General features: G+C 43.0%; 1 long non-coding RNA gene across 2 annotated transcripts in view; it reads left to right on the top strand.

Moving 5' to 3' along the window:
- LOC311605472 overlaps window positions 1-14,783 on the top strand; it is a 29,624-nt gene extending 14,841 nt beyond the window's left edge. The window contains exons 3-6 of one of the 2 annotated variants that reach the window (XR_014781971.1): window positions 7,868-8,083; window positions 12,565-12,732; window positions 13,126-13,288; window positions 14,184-14,783. This is a non-coding gene — a long non-coding RNA (uncharacterized lncRNA). Of the gene's footprint in view, window positions 1-7,867; window positions 8,084-12,564; window positions 13,289-14,183 lie in introns of both variants that reach the window. The other variant, XR_014781972.1, reaches the window with a different exon arrangement.
- The last annotated feature ends 1,936 nt before the right edge of the window (window positions 14,784-16,719 follow it).

The following is a 16,719-nucleotide window of genomic DNA, read 5'->3' as shown; positions in this document are numbered from 1 at the left end:
GAGTCAAGCATTGTGATTTGTGCAGTTTCCCTTCAGATTTTCACAACTCCTTTCCTAGAAAACTCAACAACAACAACAACAAAAACAACAACAACAACAACAAAAGCCAACCAACCAAGTTACACATTTTGAGAATCCACTTGAGACTTGAGATTTGTTATATTTGTCATCCAGGCTCTGTAATGCACAGGACACTTGGGTGGCGCTAGTATAGGGCACCAGCCATGTTCATAGTCTTACTGTTGTCTCAAGATCCCTTGACCACACCTCATGGTGGAAGAACACAGAGTGTTTTAAGCCATTGTTCTGAAGGGACAGGGAACAAGTGAAAGCGCAGGAGTCAGAAAACGTAAACTCCAATCTCAGTCCTTATGATTTGCTCTCTGGCTTTAGATAATCCAATGCTGTCTCTGGTTCACAGTGATTTCTTTGTAAATTAAAGCCAAAATACTAGATGTTTTCTTGTCACGGGGAACTCAAATCATATGCTTGAGAGCCACAAATGACAGAAGAACAAGGGAGTCAGTCCTGATGATCCAATTTCTATATTCCACTAGGAAGTAAAGTGAGCAGATGGCTCAACATTAAAGTATGATTATGTGTGTGTTACATATATGTGATATATATGTGTATGTGTGTGTGTGTGTGTATATATATATATATATATATATATATATATATATATATAATGTATATACCTTATACCTACTAGATACCCAGCACTGTGCTATTGTTTAACATACTCAAACATAATACTAAAAATGAAGCATGCAGTTCCTTGAACAATAAGAGTTTATAGTCTAGAGAAATCAATAGACAGTGAGGTAAAAGCATTTAATTGGTTAATATAATACAATTGTTATAAGAAGTTCTAAGAGAAAGGGACATCATATTTTGAGAGCATATAGTAAAATTTGGCTCCAGAGGCCAAGTACATGCATAGTTGAATTTTGTTATAAATTCTTCTTCCCTTGAGGCATGATTTTCTCATGCACAATTGTTTTAGGAAAGCCTGAGAGTTCACCAGCTCTTCTTTGGAAAGCGTCCTTTCACTGCATAGCTCACATTAGAAAACCCTCAGGCATACTCTCCCTCTCCCTCATACTAAGGAAGTCTGAGTTCAGTCTGGCTTCCTTGTCCCCAGAAACAGAGTGTCACTTGACTGCTGGGTAACTGTTTATGCTCTTTGTTCTTAATTGATTTTACAAGGATGTTTATCTTTACAAATCATAAAAATTGAGAAACAGTTGTCCTCCGTAACAAAAGGTAAGCTTTCTCATGGCCGTTAAAGATAAGATAGCTTCCTTGTGGGTAACCGGCTAATAAAAACAATGGCCACCCTTCCCCCCCACCCCACCCCCAACCCACACCTCTTACCTGGAGAAGCGTCAGGGTCGTTTAATACTCGAAGACTTAGGTTTTCTAGCTCAGTGTCTTTCATGTGACACAATTCAGTGCACATGCAGGTGACAGTTGGCACTTCTTGTTAGGCTTCGGCATTGTTGTCAATGGCCTGGCAGAGTTTAAGGGAGAAGAAAATGCTGAATTAGAAGATTAAAAAGTGTCAGGTGCTAACCTTTGCTGGGAAGCTTGCCTTGAGTTCTTCCTGCTGGGCTAATAGCCCCCACTGCATCTGGTGCTGTGTTCTGACATGTTCCTCTGCCAGAGTGCTCAGGCTCTGGGCCAAGGGTCTCCATGAACATCACCGCAACACTTGTTAAACGCAGGTCACTTCCCTAGAGTGTGACTCAGGAGAGATGCAGTAGGTTTTGAAACTTTGCTCTCTGCCTTGTTCCCAAGAATGGTCCTTTGTTATTAGCATTCTTGGAGGGGGTGCATTTCAAAAACTGAAAATTATATTATTATTATTTTCGTCTTTATTGAAGTTAAAGTAGCAAATATGTATATATATATATTTGTGTATAAATGTGTGTGTAAATGTGTGTGTATATTTGTGTGTGTGTATTTCAGATACACGAAATGATGTTTTGCTACAAGTTTACAATGTAAAACAGTCTCCATGATCAAGCTAAGTGACCATGTGTTCCTCACAGGGGAACTTGTTATAATAGAACACTTGTGATCTATAGTCCTGGTAAATTTCAGGCATAGAATTCAATAGCATTAGTTGGGCATGGTGGTGCATGCCTGTAATCTCAGCACTGGAGAGGCAGAGGCAGGAGGATCTCTTTAAGTTTGAGGCCAGCCTGATCTACAAAGTTAGTCTAGGGAAGCCAAGGCTACATAGAGAAACCTTATCCCTAAAAAAACAAATGAACAGACAGACAAAAAGGATTTCAACAGCTTTAATTTTTTTCCATGGTGGACATTGTAGACTGGGCTCAGAGGATAGCAGTTGTAGTGCTCTTAGAGAGCACCCGAGTTCAGTTCCAACTACCTGTGCAGGGGGCCTCACAGCTGCCTGCAATCCCAGCTCCAGAGGAGTCAATATCTTCTTCTGGTCTCTGTGGGCGCGTGTGCGCGCACGCACGCACACACACAAACACACACACACACACACACACACACATACAAAGTAAACAAAATTTCAGAAGAACTATTTTCAAATTAGCAGCAAAGTATGAGGTCTCAGTACAATGCTCTTAACTGTACTCACTGTTTTGTGTATTTGCTATGACTTCACTCCAGAACTGAAAAGTTTATCCTTTTCAACAGCGTCTTTCCTTTTCCCCCCAACTCACTGGCTTCTGGTACCCATCCTCCTACCCTGTGTGTCCATAAACTCAACTTTCAGATTTATGTGTAAAGACAGAGTACAGTTCTTTAAGTATCTGGCTGATGTCATTGGCACCATGCTTTCCCAGCTCAGTCACATTCCCTCAGTGGTGAGGGTTTTCTTCCTTTATGAGGCTGAGTACTATTCCACAGTAGCCGCACCCCTCTCCTAACAGGCATTTTCCTTCTACCTCCCTCTCCTAACCCTCTCCTTGGGTTGCTTCAGCATCTTGCCTGAGGTGATTAGTAGGACTGAGGGCCACATTTGAAGAACAGGCTTAACATCTTTCTGTTATCACCTAGCTGCTGGTGGTGAGATAGTTAAGGGAGATTCTAAGGCGGACATCTTAAAATTAAGTTTCCCACACACCTCCTCCTCCACCCTATCCCAAATTAGAGCACATCCTTGTTGAAGTCTTGTTTTCAGCATGTTTGGTTTTCTTCTGCTCTAGCATGTACTTTGTGAAGCATAGCTGTGGCAAACTCACCTAGACTCCATTTAAAGTGACCGTTGGGCCGGGAGTTGTGGTGCATGCCTTTAATCTCAGCAGTTGGGATGCAGAGGTGGATCTCTGTGAGTTGGAGGCCAGCCAGGTGTACAGAGTGAGTCCAGGACACAGCCAGAAGGACTATAAAAGAAACCCCGTCTTCAATAAAATAAAATAAAATAAAGTGTCCATTAGGTGGTTATTGTGGCTGATCTGGGGGTGAGAGATGGGGAGAAAACAAGCAGGTCTGACAGACCTCCACCACCAGACAGAGGTTAACACTCTTCCTCTCTCCCTTCCTCACTCTCACGGCAAAGCACAGCCAGTCACATAAGTACACAAGGGCAAAAGCAAAATAAACATGCCTTTCTTAATTTGGAGAAATAGCCAGTGTTGACTTAGTTTGTTCATTACTGAATGTGAAGGGCCTGTTTTGTCATTGTCCCTGCACTGCCATGTAGTGACCTGGCTGTGCTATCTTCATGGCAGGCTGCGTACTGCTTACATTTTCTCATAATACCAAACTGTACACAACAGTTCTAAAAACTCAATAATTATTTTTGTAATTGTTGGATCAGTTTATAGCCGTGACGTTCTTGAAGCTTATGACAAGCAAAGAACTCAATATCAGATTAGAAGGAAATGCGCAGTTTTTTTTCCTGTAAGATGAGCCAATTAAAAAAAAAAGGGTATTATTGATGTAATGCAACATCCTTAAATGAAAAATGTGTCTATTGGGAGTACTTTCTGTTCTTTGAGACAAGGATTCCATAAATTCTATTTTTTTCTCTTTTGGCAATAGCCCCTTACTGCTTTGAAGTACCAGGGTTTTACAGAAATTACAAAAGAGAAGAAAAGTCAAGACCAAGTTATCGGCATCACCCATCTGCTGAAGCTGTGGTAACTTAGGTCTTTGTGCTGAGCTAGGAAACTTTGGCTCACAGTGGGAGACCTGTACCGGCTGCCAATGATCGCAGCTCAGTTCACAAAAGCTTAATAAAACCCTATTGGTGAAAGTGTGCATGATAGGATTACTGTCCCTCTAAGTGTCATAACTTGGGGGTTTCTGTCTCGTATCATTTAGGAAGAATTGGTTATATGATTTAGAAATCTTTTAACAAGCTTCATAAAGTCATCATATGTCTTATAATTGGAAAGGGGTTGAAAGACATCATAGTTAAAATCACACTAAAGGTAGAGCTTCCCTTGAATCATCCCCTTCTTGTTTTCTATTAGTTGAGAAGCAGCACATGGCTGCAAAAGGAACACAGGAGACTTGATGACAACAACGTTTGGTGTTTGTGCTATTCATATTGCCAAATATCACTGTTAACTTTTTAACCTATATATTTAACTGATGCATTATTGTAACTATTATACTGAATTGGGCCTAGATATGAGATATATAGCATTGGGAAAGTATGGTTTATTTTTCAAAGATTTTATGGTAATGTGTTTAAAGTATGAAAAACTTACAACAATACATAAAGATTGTTTTGATGGGGATTATTCAAAGAGCAGTGAACATCTTTGGAGTAATTTCTGAATCAGTTCTAGGAGGAGAAATGCTGTCATGAAACAGGCAATTTTTAAAGTTTGGGTTTTGTTCTGCTGTTCTCTATGTTTTATACTTTTTATTGATTCTTTGTGAGTTTTACATCATACATCCTGGTCCCACTCAACTCCCAGTCCCCTTGTATCCACCCTCTGTCCTTGCCCCCTCCTCCTAAATTACACACACACACACACACACACACACACACACACACACAAAACAAAACAAAACAAAACAAAAAATGAACAAAACAAAATAAAGCCTGGGAAACATCTCATCCTAGAGGCTGTGGTGTGCCACAGTGTGTCCCACAGTGTGTCCCACAGTGTGTCCCACAGTGTGTCCCTTTGCCCACACATCCTCACTTGCAGATATTAATTGCAATGAGCCATTGAGTGGAGGCCTCTGGGTCCAGTGACACCATCAATATTGGATCCTCACCGAGACCCCTCCTGGTTATCCTGTTGTCGCCCTGTGAAGGAGAGATAGTAAACCTGTTTTTGTTATAATCCCAAGTGTTGGATGGCGGACAGGCTTGTGAGAGAACAGGTGATGTTAATCCACTAGAAGACCAACCACCTCATGTGGGAGCTTGATTGTTGCCAGCTGAAAAGGTCCGTGAACAGACTCTGGGAGGAGACATATAAATGAGCCAGAAATAAGAGGCAGGGCCTTCGGAGACTTGGGGTAGTTTTAGCTATTCATTGCTCCACTTCAAGACGCTCCTAGAGGGAACTGCTCGAGGGAAGGCTTTGGGGCTTTGGCTCCTGCTGAGGTTCCGGGTTCTGATTACTCCAGGTTCCAGCAGAAGAAATCCTGCTGATTACGCCAGGAGAATCGTTCCTCAGAACTGATATCCGTATGATTTTGTTATTGTTTTCTTTAATCCTCTTTTATTATTGTTTAGGTTAGTCAGGCTATAAGTGACATATTTTCCATTAATAAATTTGTAACCAAATATATTTGTTAAGAAAATTGAGCCTACAGCCCTGTGTCATGGTCATGTAATCCAGCAGCTTTGAATCCTCAGGAAAGGCCCTTTCATGAGACCCAACTGTTCAAAGACGATGCATATTGATGTGGGGATGGGCCAACTCAAAATCCTAGGTCTGGTCTTGGGTGGTAGTTGACCTGGTCAGTCTGCACGCTCTTCCCGAGCAACTATACCACCAGGGCAAGCTCTCCAGCCCTGCTCCTGGCTAGGCCTCCCAATGCAGCAATCAGCAGGAGGCAGGGTTAGCTTTCCAGCTCTCATGCTCTCTGGCCAGCTCACCGGTACCCACATACCTCTACAGACAGCTACCAGTGGAAGAGCATGTCCCATTCCCCTGTGTGCTGCAGCTGGTGAGGGGCAGGAGCAGCTCACCTTCTCATGGTGCTTAGCCAGCCCTTTTGACTGCCTAATGTGCGGAGGGAGAAGTGGGGAGGTATTACCCTGCACCCACACTGCCTTACAGCAAATGAATGGCAGAGCCAGCTCTCCTACATTCACACCGTCAAGACTGGCTCACCTGTGCCCCCACCACCAGGGCCAGCTTCACTGTGCTTCCTTGGTGAGATGTAGGGCCCATTCTCCTGAATGCTGCTCTCAGGGATCAGTGAAGCCAGCAGCCAGTGAAGTGCAGCAGACAGTTAGGGGTGGGGCCACAGCCCTTGGACAACGATGTGGTAGTCCTGGGCAGCTGCCCAGACCAGGAAGTCCCCTCGCTCTGGAGTGGTAACATGAGCCATGGGCATCGGCACTGCTCCCACTGCTGCACGGCTGTGGACCCAGAGTTTGCCCTTAGTGGCAGCACAGACCGAGCCCTCACCACGGCCTCAGCTAGTAGGGCTGGCTCCACTCTCATACCTCCAGTCCCAGCTCTTTTCATAATGCTCAAACTGTTCTGCTTCTTTTTCACTCCCGTCTGTCCACCACATGCTTGCACATGGTAGTGGCTCCTGCTGCAGGCTGGCCTGGAGGCTGGGGGGCCTCTGAGTGACTTCCTCTGTGTGGTGTGGCAGCCAGCAGGCCTCTGTGTGTTGAAGGCTCACTGTGCCTCGCAGTGGAGGGCAGGTCTCTGAGCGTCTTTCCGCTCCAGTCCCATGTGTCAATACAGTGGGCAGGTCTCTGGATAGAAAATATTTTAATTGCGATTTTATCTCTAGATAAACATCTCCAGCTTATTTGATGGACACATTGCATGGTGGGCAATTTTAACAGCATGCACCAAAGCCATTGTGTTGGAAACATTGTCTTGTTTTATGACCATAGACTGCATGTATGCTGTGGGCTGTGGGTGAGGAAAGGGGATGTTACGTTGGAGTAATGTATGGACTTAGGTCATGAGACTGGACACAGAAGTAGAGTTAGAGTGCTCAGAGCAGACACACAAAAGAAGATAGAGGTGACAAGAGGGATCGGAAATTATTTGAAAAGATTAATGAAAAGAAGACCTGGAGGCTAATAATAGTCTTGAAATAAAAATGGACGCTAAACAATACCTGGCACACGTTCAAGTCTGTGCTTTATCCCTTACTTCTTACGGGCGGGCAGCGATGGCAGTCAGTGAACGTGCTGAGCTGCTCAGGAGCAAGCTTCACCCTGAGCCCTTGAGTCAAACGCTCCTTCCAGCTGCCTTCCCAGCTGGGCTCCTTAGCGAGCTGAAGTTTGACAAGTATCGTCAGAATCATGGGCAGAGTCGCCTGCATCAGCTTAGAAGACGCAGGGCTTCCTTCAGGAAAAGACAGCTCAGAGTGGGTGTAGACAGGGGATGACTCCAGTGCATCAGTGACTTTGATAGGCACGTGTAAGATTCATTTGGAAAGCCCATCGTCTCTGAGGCTCTGGAGCTTAGGATCAGCAGCCACCAGAAGAATCACGCAGTGACAATGCAGGGTAGGAGGCTGTGTGAGAATGGAAGCTCTCTAGAAACCAATCCTTTGACATGAACGTTAGACTCCTAGTCATTGAAATAGAGACAGTTCTCAAGCCAGTTCCCCTCAGTTGGGGTCTTTTAAGAACATCTCTCAGCTAAGTACAACCTCACACAAAGCCAGGCCCCATCAGTCTCCCCATGCTTTGCCTTTGTCTTCCTCTTCCTCTCAGGGTGAATGTGTCTGCTGCCTGAACCTGGAGCTGGTCTTGAGAGAGACTTTACTGAACAGAAGGCATCGAGCAGCAAGCAAAGGGTCTCCTGAGATCCAGGACCTCCACATCCCTCCTTCTGGAGCTCCCAGCAACACAGGAAGGTCAGGCTCAAAGATGAGGCGCTTCCCGCAGCATCCCTGCTGAGCTCCGCGCTGACAGCCCAGTAGAAGGCATGTGAGTGATCCATCTTGTACATTGAGCATCGTATGACTGCAGCTTAAGACAACACCAACAAACCAGAGCTGCCCATCTGTGGTGAGCTCAGTCAGGCCCTGAGATTTGCTAAAGCAGTCGCAATTTTAGACAATTAATCGTTAGAACAGGGTTGTTATACAGCAGTAAGTAGCTTGAAGTGTGTATCCACCCCCAGGATGTTTTTTATTTGGGGAGCAGTTGATTGGATTCAAAACATGTTCTTCAGAAAATAAAATGCTTACATACATGCCATTAAATGATAATATGGAGAGGATAAACAATTTAACTGAATCAGCACTATTCATTACTTATAATCTCAGGCATAAATGTGTGGGAATCCTTTCCGACTATGCCACTTAACCTAAATGGCTCACTTCCTCTCTCTACTCATCATTGCTTTAGCTTAGTGCAAATTAATTGAACTGTTTGGTTATGCTTTTTATCAAAGCAAGCTGGTGCTTTATGGTTTACGTCTATCCTAACTGTCCTGTTCCATTTGCCTCTAAGAACTCTGTGGCCCTCACTGAATGTCTGGCTCTGCAGCATTGGTTGATCCGTTTCTCCCATAGTTAGAATCCAGCCCCCTAGACTGCATTTCCCTGGGATGTATTACTCTCCTTCCGTCATGTTCTATTCTCCTGTGGTGACCGCTTTCACTCTTCATGGTTCATGACAAATACGGTCTGCAAGGTTATGCTTTTTCATTACCCCCACCGAGAGTAAGATGCTTTCCAATGTCTTGTCAGTTTTAGCCAGTTGGAGATATCTTACCAGGGACATGCTATGCAGAATAATGCACAATTGGTGTCTTCTTATCCACAAAACAGTGGCAAGCAAAACACAAAGACTTGGAGTGTTTTTAGTGTCCTACTCCATAGCTAAGAAAACAGATATCCAGGGTGTTGTATAACATACCCAAGAAGTGTGCAGTTAATTCGCAGAGCCATAATTCTAGGCCAGATTTATCCAACTCAAAGAGCTAAAACCCTAAGCACTCAGTGCTGTCATTTACAGAGAGTATGTTTTTGTATTGTTTGTACCATTTCAGTCATGAAAGAGTTGTCTCCCCATAGAGTCCTTGAGAGATGGAGTGCTCATTGTCCTGGCACTTAACAGGGTGCCAACTACTGCCTTGCTAAGTGATTTGCTGATCAAGTGCAATATAGTCTAATTCAAGATAGCGAGACATCTCATTTTAAAAACAGTATATATATTCCTGGAATCATTTGCGACGCCAAAGGGGAAACAGGATAAATTTATGTTGTAATGTTCTCTGCCTTAATGCTTATAATAAATCTGCAAAGGGAAGATAGATGTTGTCCCTGTGCCACCAGCACGGACAGAGTTAAATGGTTGTGTGGCAGCGAAGCTTTTTTCCCCCCAATCCCTGTGTAAGAATTTTTCTCACACAGTTTCAATTCCTTCCATGTTCATGGGAACCATTGCTGCCAACATGGACTCACATTGTGGCATCATATGTTGTTCAAGGAAGGAGAGACAGAAGTACTCACTGTTCAGGGTAGAGTCTAGTAAAAGACGGTTCATTCGCCTGCCACCCATGGCGTTAGCGTGCCGGATGTGCTCACTGTCTTTGCAAGCTGCGTGCTATTCCCAGGGAAGTGGAAATCAGTCTCTGCTTCCCACTTCTCCCCGCCCTTATTCTGTCCTCCCACATTCTCTTCATCCACCCCAGTGCACAAATGAGCAGTGGAAATGTGGCCAGTGCAGGGATTATGTGGTGAACTTCCCATTTTAGGAGGAGAAAATGCATTTGAGGTAGAAAATAGAAACACTGAACACAGTAAAACCTCAAGGCTCCCTATTCTCCTTTGCTCGCTATGTAGATTCTATTCACAATAAAAAAAACTGCTGAAAGATACAGATCTCCTCGAGAATCACACCCACCGGCAACATTTTGACAAGGTTTCAGTCCGAGAACCCACGGGGTATCCACACGAACAGATCCAGCTTGGAGAGTTTATTTTTGGTCACGGCAAAAGAATTCTGCTTCCCTTTCCAGCCAACCTATGTCCTAACCATTTATCCTGGTTCCTCTCTGGGAAGGTCTCATCTCTCACTGAGGTTCAAGAAAAGCTTAACATTTCAATAGTTTGTAGCACCTTTAGCCAGTCTTGCCTCAATCTTTAGTATGTTCCTCAGTGTCTAGGATTTATGTGCAAAGTATACTTACATCAACCTTTAAGATTAGGCTGAAGGACAGCTAGCTATAGGTTGGGCATTGTTTGGTTGTTCACTCCAGGTATCCTTGGTCACTGAGGGATTGGGCTGAGTGGTGATGGGCCTGGGAAGTGGCAGAACTTTTGGGAGACACGCAAAGCGAGAGATCTTTAAGTCATTATGTATTACCCTAGAAGGTAGGTTTTATGAGAACACAGCTCTTTCCGCACTCTGCTACTAGGCATGACTGTTGGCTCCTGACCATCCTGCAATGTTTCCATCTGGCGTTCACCACAACAACCACACAAGAAATCACCTGCTATATGCAAGTATATGAGTCTTCAGAACTATAAGATAAATAAATGTTTTGTATTTATTAAAGCTAACTGCCCCAGATAGTTTATTACAATACTGAAACGCTGACTAAAGAAAACACTATGACCTCTTGCAAACCTTTCCAACACCCCATGATAGTCCAGACTTTTCTATCTACTCAATTGCATCTTGCAGAAATAACTATCAGTTTAATTATAATTGTTAATCTATGCTGTTATTTAAGAGTAATTCTTTAGAGTATGAACCTGTTTATTTTGAGTTGCTGTGACCCATGTGTAAAAAATGTCATCAAGTGTTCTGTTCAACCAAGAGCAAAAAAACATATAGTTGTCTAACTCAACAGTTGTGAGGGTTATAATTTCAGATCCTCTAGATTGATACCCAAGCTCAAAAAATTAAAGCTGTGCATAACATTGGGAAAACCACATGTTCCCAAAGTTTCTATAACTAGATCCCTCCCAGCCATCTATCTCTGTATCTCTTACGGAGGGCACAAAGTTCTGGTGTAGATTCCAGACTGGCTAAACATAGTCAGCAGGTGCTGTCTAGGAGACTTTGTTCAGGATGGAAGGTTTGTCACAGGAAGCCCTCGCTTACACAGAATCACATAGATTTGGAGGAGGGACTTTACAAAGATTGACATGTAATTGGACAAGAATCCGCACAAAGAGGGAAGGAAGAGTTTTGTTTACTGGCCACACAGTTACAGTTTCGCATAATGAGTAGAACTGTGGAGAGATATGGTTGTTATGGTTACACAAAAATGTGCATGTGATAAGTGTTAAAATCATATATCTTATGGTATATACACGTCAAAAGTTCAAAAAACACTTGATGATAGTAAAGCAAGGAAAATGATACAAATAGAAAGTGGATAACGATGTCCAGAATTTTGTTAATTCCTTGGAGCAGGATACAAAGACCTCACCTGTCGCCCTGCTGGCTTCCATGGGCTTTTACAGATGCACAGTGTGGGTCCAGCCACTTTGCTCCTCAGAGGCAGTAACATTAAATTACTACATGTTACCTTGGCTTCATTTCTCCTCCCAGGCTTTTTGTATCACTTCTATTCTTTTAAAGTTTATTTTTTTATGCTCTTAACACCTTTTCAAGTAAACTCCTTTTCATATGTGACCCAAGAATCTTGAGGTACTGAGACTTTTACTTACTACAGTCTCCTGGGAAACAGCATGACAGAATTCTTGGGGGGAAGAAACAGGCAAAATAAGTCTGGCAACCCTTATAAAGTTGAGTCATCCTTTGTAGAATCCCTCAACACATCTACCTTTAGTTTTTCCTTGGAAGAGCTACAGCTTTGTTGAAATTAACTGTACAAATTATCCTTCAAGATTTCTTATCTTTCAAATGTTTTCATTTCTTCATATCTTCCCTAACATCCCGTTCTCTTGCAATTCTTTTCTGATATTTCCACCAGCTTAATAATACAAATGCATTAAGATAACAGCATTGCCTGCAGTCCTTGGTGTGCCCATCTCTCTCTGAGTCAGCCATCATTTCCATTGGAGAAAAATGAACATACCAAACATCTGTATGTTTGTAGAACCTAGGAAGTTTCTGAGATGAATAGGTCAATAATAGAATGCTTAATGAATGAATAGACGAATTGTTGAGTGTAGTCAATTTGGAATGGAGAACTTACTTGATTCTGTTCACTCCTTACCGATTTCCGTCCCCCGCCCCCCAAGCTTTATGGGCTACAGACATTCTTTTTGAAGTCTCATTTCCACAGTCAACATTTGCACCATGGATAATAAATTAGCATCACTTTGAAAACAAAAATGATTCCATTTTGCACTTGGAATGTGGTCTAAGAATTAGAAAGGGCAGTGGTGTTACACTCCCCGAGGCCTGGAAAGTCTGTTGGTGTTTTATTAGGTAACAATTTCTGTTTTTCCTGGATTTACAAGTTCCTACTTTGTCCCTAGGAGCTTGATCAAATGCCAAGAGGGAAAGGGGAAACAGAATGTGTCCTGCTACCAGAGGCCATGTGACACCCAACCTAAGAGGCATCAACTATTGAAATTAGAGGCACCTGTTGTTGAGATTCTGAGCATAGATTTCTCAAAGAGAAAATACAAGCAGAGCAGTTCAAGGTCAGTGTGCATGGCGTGGCCAAATGCAGTCTCACCAGAATCCCTCTCTAGTAGCCCTGCTTGTTACAAAGCTTTAAATAACAGAAATAGAAAAATCCCTTCTCATGATAATGGTGACCTTAGAAATATTCATTGTATAAAGGGGACTAGAATATGGGCTGCCATTTGGATAACAGTATTGGATTCAGGGGTACTGTAATCATTTTCAGGAACATTTAAGGGACATTTGAGCTGGTTGCTACCTTATCTCTAAAAGTGTCCCCTGTAAATTCTTAGCATTATACTTCAGGGTAGAAAAGCTTCACGTCCTGGGAAAAGATACAGTTTCACACAGAACCTACTCAGGAGCTGGGAGAATTGGATGTCCCGCCTCCCTCTATCTTTTATCCACAGAAACTCCTGTGGAAGCCTCTGGGCTTCTGGTCCTGGCCTGCTTGTCAAGGAGGCAGATGAGAGTCCCGGCTGGCTGCTCATTGCCTACACTTTTCAGTGCCACAGAGGAGACTAAGCTGCTGCGGAATCTAATTGACAGAAGGACAGAGTCAAGTGAATTCGAGTACAATAATATAATGATGTCTTCTGTTGGGTTTCAATTGTTGCAACTAACACCGTGACTAAAGAGCAAGTTGGGAAAAAAGGCTTTATTCAGCTTATACTTCCACATTACAGACCATCATTGAAACAAGTCAGGACAGGAACTCCAACAGGGCAGACACAGAGGCGGGAACTGATGCAAAGGACATGGAAGAGAGCTGCTTACTGACTTGGTGTTCAGGGCTTGCTCAGCCTGCTTTCATATAAGACCACAAGCCCGCAGATGGGAGCACCTATAATAAGCTGGTCCCTCTTCTAGTCAGTCACTAATTAAGAAAATGCCCAATAGCCGGATGCTATGGAGCCATTTTCTCATTTGAGGCTGCCTCTTCTCAGATGTCTCTAGCTTGTGTCAAGTTAACATAGAACTAACAGTACAAATGGATGACAAGATTGCCTACTGTCCCCATTCTTTCCTGACCTACCTTCTAGCAACCTCTAGGAATCCACTAAAGGTTTCTTGTGAGGCCATGGAAACTGAGAAGCTCATAAACAAATCCAAGATCTGGTTGTAGGGAGACCTGGCCTCTATGCCTTCCAGGTACTGTCTCTTGTGACCCTTCCTGCCTGTCCTCCCAGCTGGAGGTGGAGCACTACTCAATGAGCCTCTGGCTGAGGGTGAGAAGCTAGGTGAAGTGGAACAGGCCAAACCTCGTGTGCTCTCCCCCATGGTCTCCCTCATCCAGTGGGGCAGTAGGATAGAGAAGTTAAATAAATAAATGCCCGTGCTCTCTGTTTTCTAGATATTAGCTCAATTTATTTTAACTATAACTAGTAATCAGGAAATAAGGAAGTCTCTTGAAGAAATGGAAGTTGTGGGGAAAATATATTCTCTTTCTATTTGTTTTCTATCACAGGAAAATAGCAGATCGGCAATGGGTTGGACTCAAATGCACAAAGCCATCTGAATGAGCTGCGCTTGTACCACTGAGCGACCTCATCTCATCCTGACTAAATTCATTCAGAGCCAGCAGAGTGATGCTACTTTAATAGAGATTTGCTTTAAAATAACAACAAGATGAAGACAACAAGAAGAGGTTTGTTAGTGGCTCATGACAGGATCTGTTTTCATTTTCATTATTCTGCTGGCTAGTAAGTGATTCCATAGTTAACTTGACTTGATTAATAATCATTTGGAAACGTAGCTTTGAAGGCCTCTCCAGAGTGGTTAACTGAGAAAATAAAGTCAACTCTCGGTGTGGACGGCACCTTCCTATGCCCCGGGTTCACGGACTGAATCAAAGGTGGGGAAGGAGGAAGTCAGCTGAGCACCGAAATTCACGTCTCTGCTTCCAGTCTCTGGCCACGATGTGTCTAGTGATGCGCTTCTTCCATCACAGTCACAGCTTTGCTTGCCGCCATCCCTTCACCACCATCATGTGCTCCAACTTTAGGCCAGAAGAAGCCCTCTCTCGCCTTCAGTTGTTTCTTGTAGGATGTTTTGTCACACAGAAAATAAAAACAACCAACGGAGTCGTCTTATGAAAAAGCTTTGGCGAAGAGGTTCCAAGTGTGGCAGACCACTTGCTTGCCAGGGGAGTCTAGAGATAAGCCGTGCTGTGCTGTTGCTCCTATGGCTTGCAGTTCATGCACGCTGGGGTTTTAACTTAGGTCCTGGTACTTCCTATCAGTGTAGCATTAGCCATAGCCAATATATTAGGTATTTTCTGGTGCTGTAATAAAGCATCATGAGCAAAGGCAACTTAAGGAAGAAATATTTTATTTTGCCTTATGAGTCCAGAGGGAGAGTCTATAACTGTGAAGGAGATATGACAACATTCAATGAGAGCAGAAGGTTGAAGTAGCTCAACTGCACACAGAGAAGAGAGCGAGCTGAAAGTAGAGTGGGACTCACAGCTCACCCCAACTGACGCCTTCCGTTAGCATGGCTGTACCTCCTAAAGGTTCCAGAACCCTAGCAGTGGCAGCAGCAGCAGCGGCAGCAGCAGGCCCCCAAGTGTTCAGATACATGAGTCCATGGAGTCCATGTTTCATTTAAGCTACTACAACCATACCATTTAGCTAATCAGATTTAAATCTATTTCGGCTTAGTGTGAAAATTTGGGTAATATTATACCCACCTGAAACAGCTCTCTCAGGAAGATGCCAGAATGCATTAAAAATTTATTACTATGATGGGTGAAAACTTTCAGAAACACTTATCTCATTATTGTCATTTTAGCTTATTTTTTGCCATCAGTTTCCTTATTTTGAACAAACCTCTTGAATTCTTCAGAGTCCTCTGGCTATAGACAGGACATGTAATGGTTGTTATTTATTTGTTAGCTTCTCACTATACATTTTAAAGTTGCCATTCTTTTTGAAATGTTATTCTTCATTGGCTTGAATAATTTCAATCCACATATGAGGTAATACCTATAATAATATCTATTGACATGTGTTAGATGTCTGAGTTTATCTGGGCCAGGCCCTTATTTGTACTCAATATATTATGGAAAGCACCCTTAGTAAGATGTTCTTGTAGGCCAGTTGTCTGGTGTGGCATGTCTACAGCTAACATAAATGAGCATTTTATATGACATATGGCCACCATGATCCTACCTGGAAGGCTCAAGAACTTCATTAGGAGAAACTGTAAAGAAATGTTTCCTAAATATTAGCATATACCAAAGTCACCCAGAGGATCTGAAAGGCCAGGTGTGGGTGGTGGTGTGGGTGTGGGTGTGTGTACATATGCATGCACACACTCATGCATGTGCATTCTCCTGAGATATGCATGCATGTATATGTAAATTCATGTAGAGAACAGAGGTTGTGTCTTCCTCAATTGCTCTACACTATTTTTTGGAACAGAATCTCTCATTAAAACTTGAATTTCTCTATTTGGCTAGACTGGCTGGCCAGCACACCCTCTCCTACACTTGGCTTTTTATGGGCTCCCTGGGGATCAAACACAGGCCTTCATTCCTGCATGCCAAGTACTTTACTGACTGAGCCATCTCCCCCAACTCAGCAAGCTTAGTTTCCAGACCTATCTGCCTTCAGAATTTCTGATTCTTTAGATGTTGGATGGAGACCAACTATTTATTGTTTCTTTTCCACATTTTCTCAAACAATATTAATAATGCTATTTTTTGATAATCACTGCTTTGAAGTGTCTCAGGATATTTGTAGTCAAGGACAGCTTTTAAAATGTGAGGACCTGTGTGGTGTATCTGCAACGCTGTGGTGCCATGCTGGGTTTTGTATATATAAGAATAAGCAATTACTAAAATACTGATAAATAAAGCCAGGTGCCAACACTGCCAAAAATTAAATTGGCAAGACAATTAAGCTGTTCTATTTGGCTGGTGTCTCCTCTCAAGGAGAATCTATATATGAATTCAATCACGCTGAGTAGCTTCTTGGGAGATTACAGTGCTAAGCATGGGG

Source organism: Acomys minous (assembly GCF_964271855.1).
Source record: "Acomys minous genome assembly, chromosome: 1".
Lineage (NCBI taxonomy): Eukaryota > Metazoa > Chordata > Mammalia > Rodentia > Muridae > Acomys > Acomys minous.
Note: the sequence above shows the minus strand (reverse complement) of the source record. Positions and strands in the feature narration are given on the sequence as shown.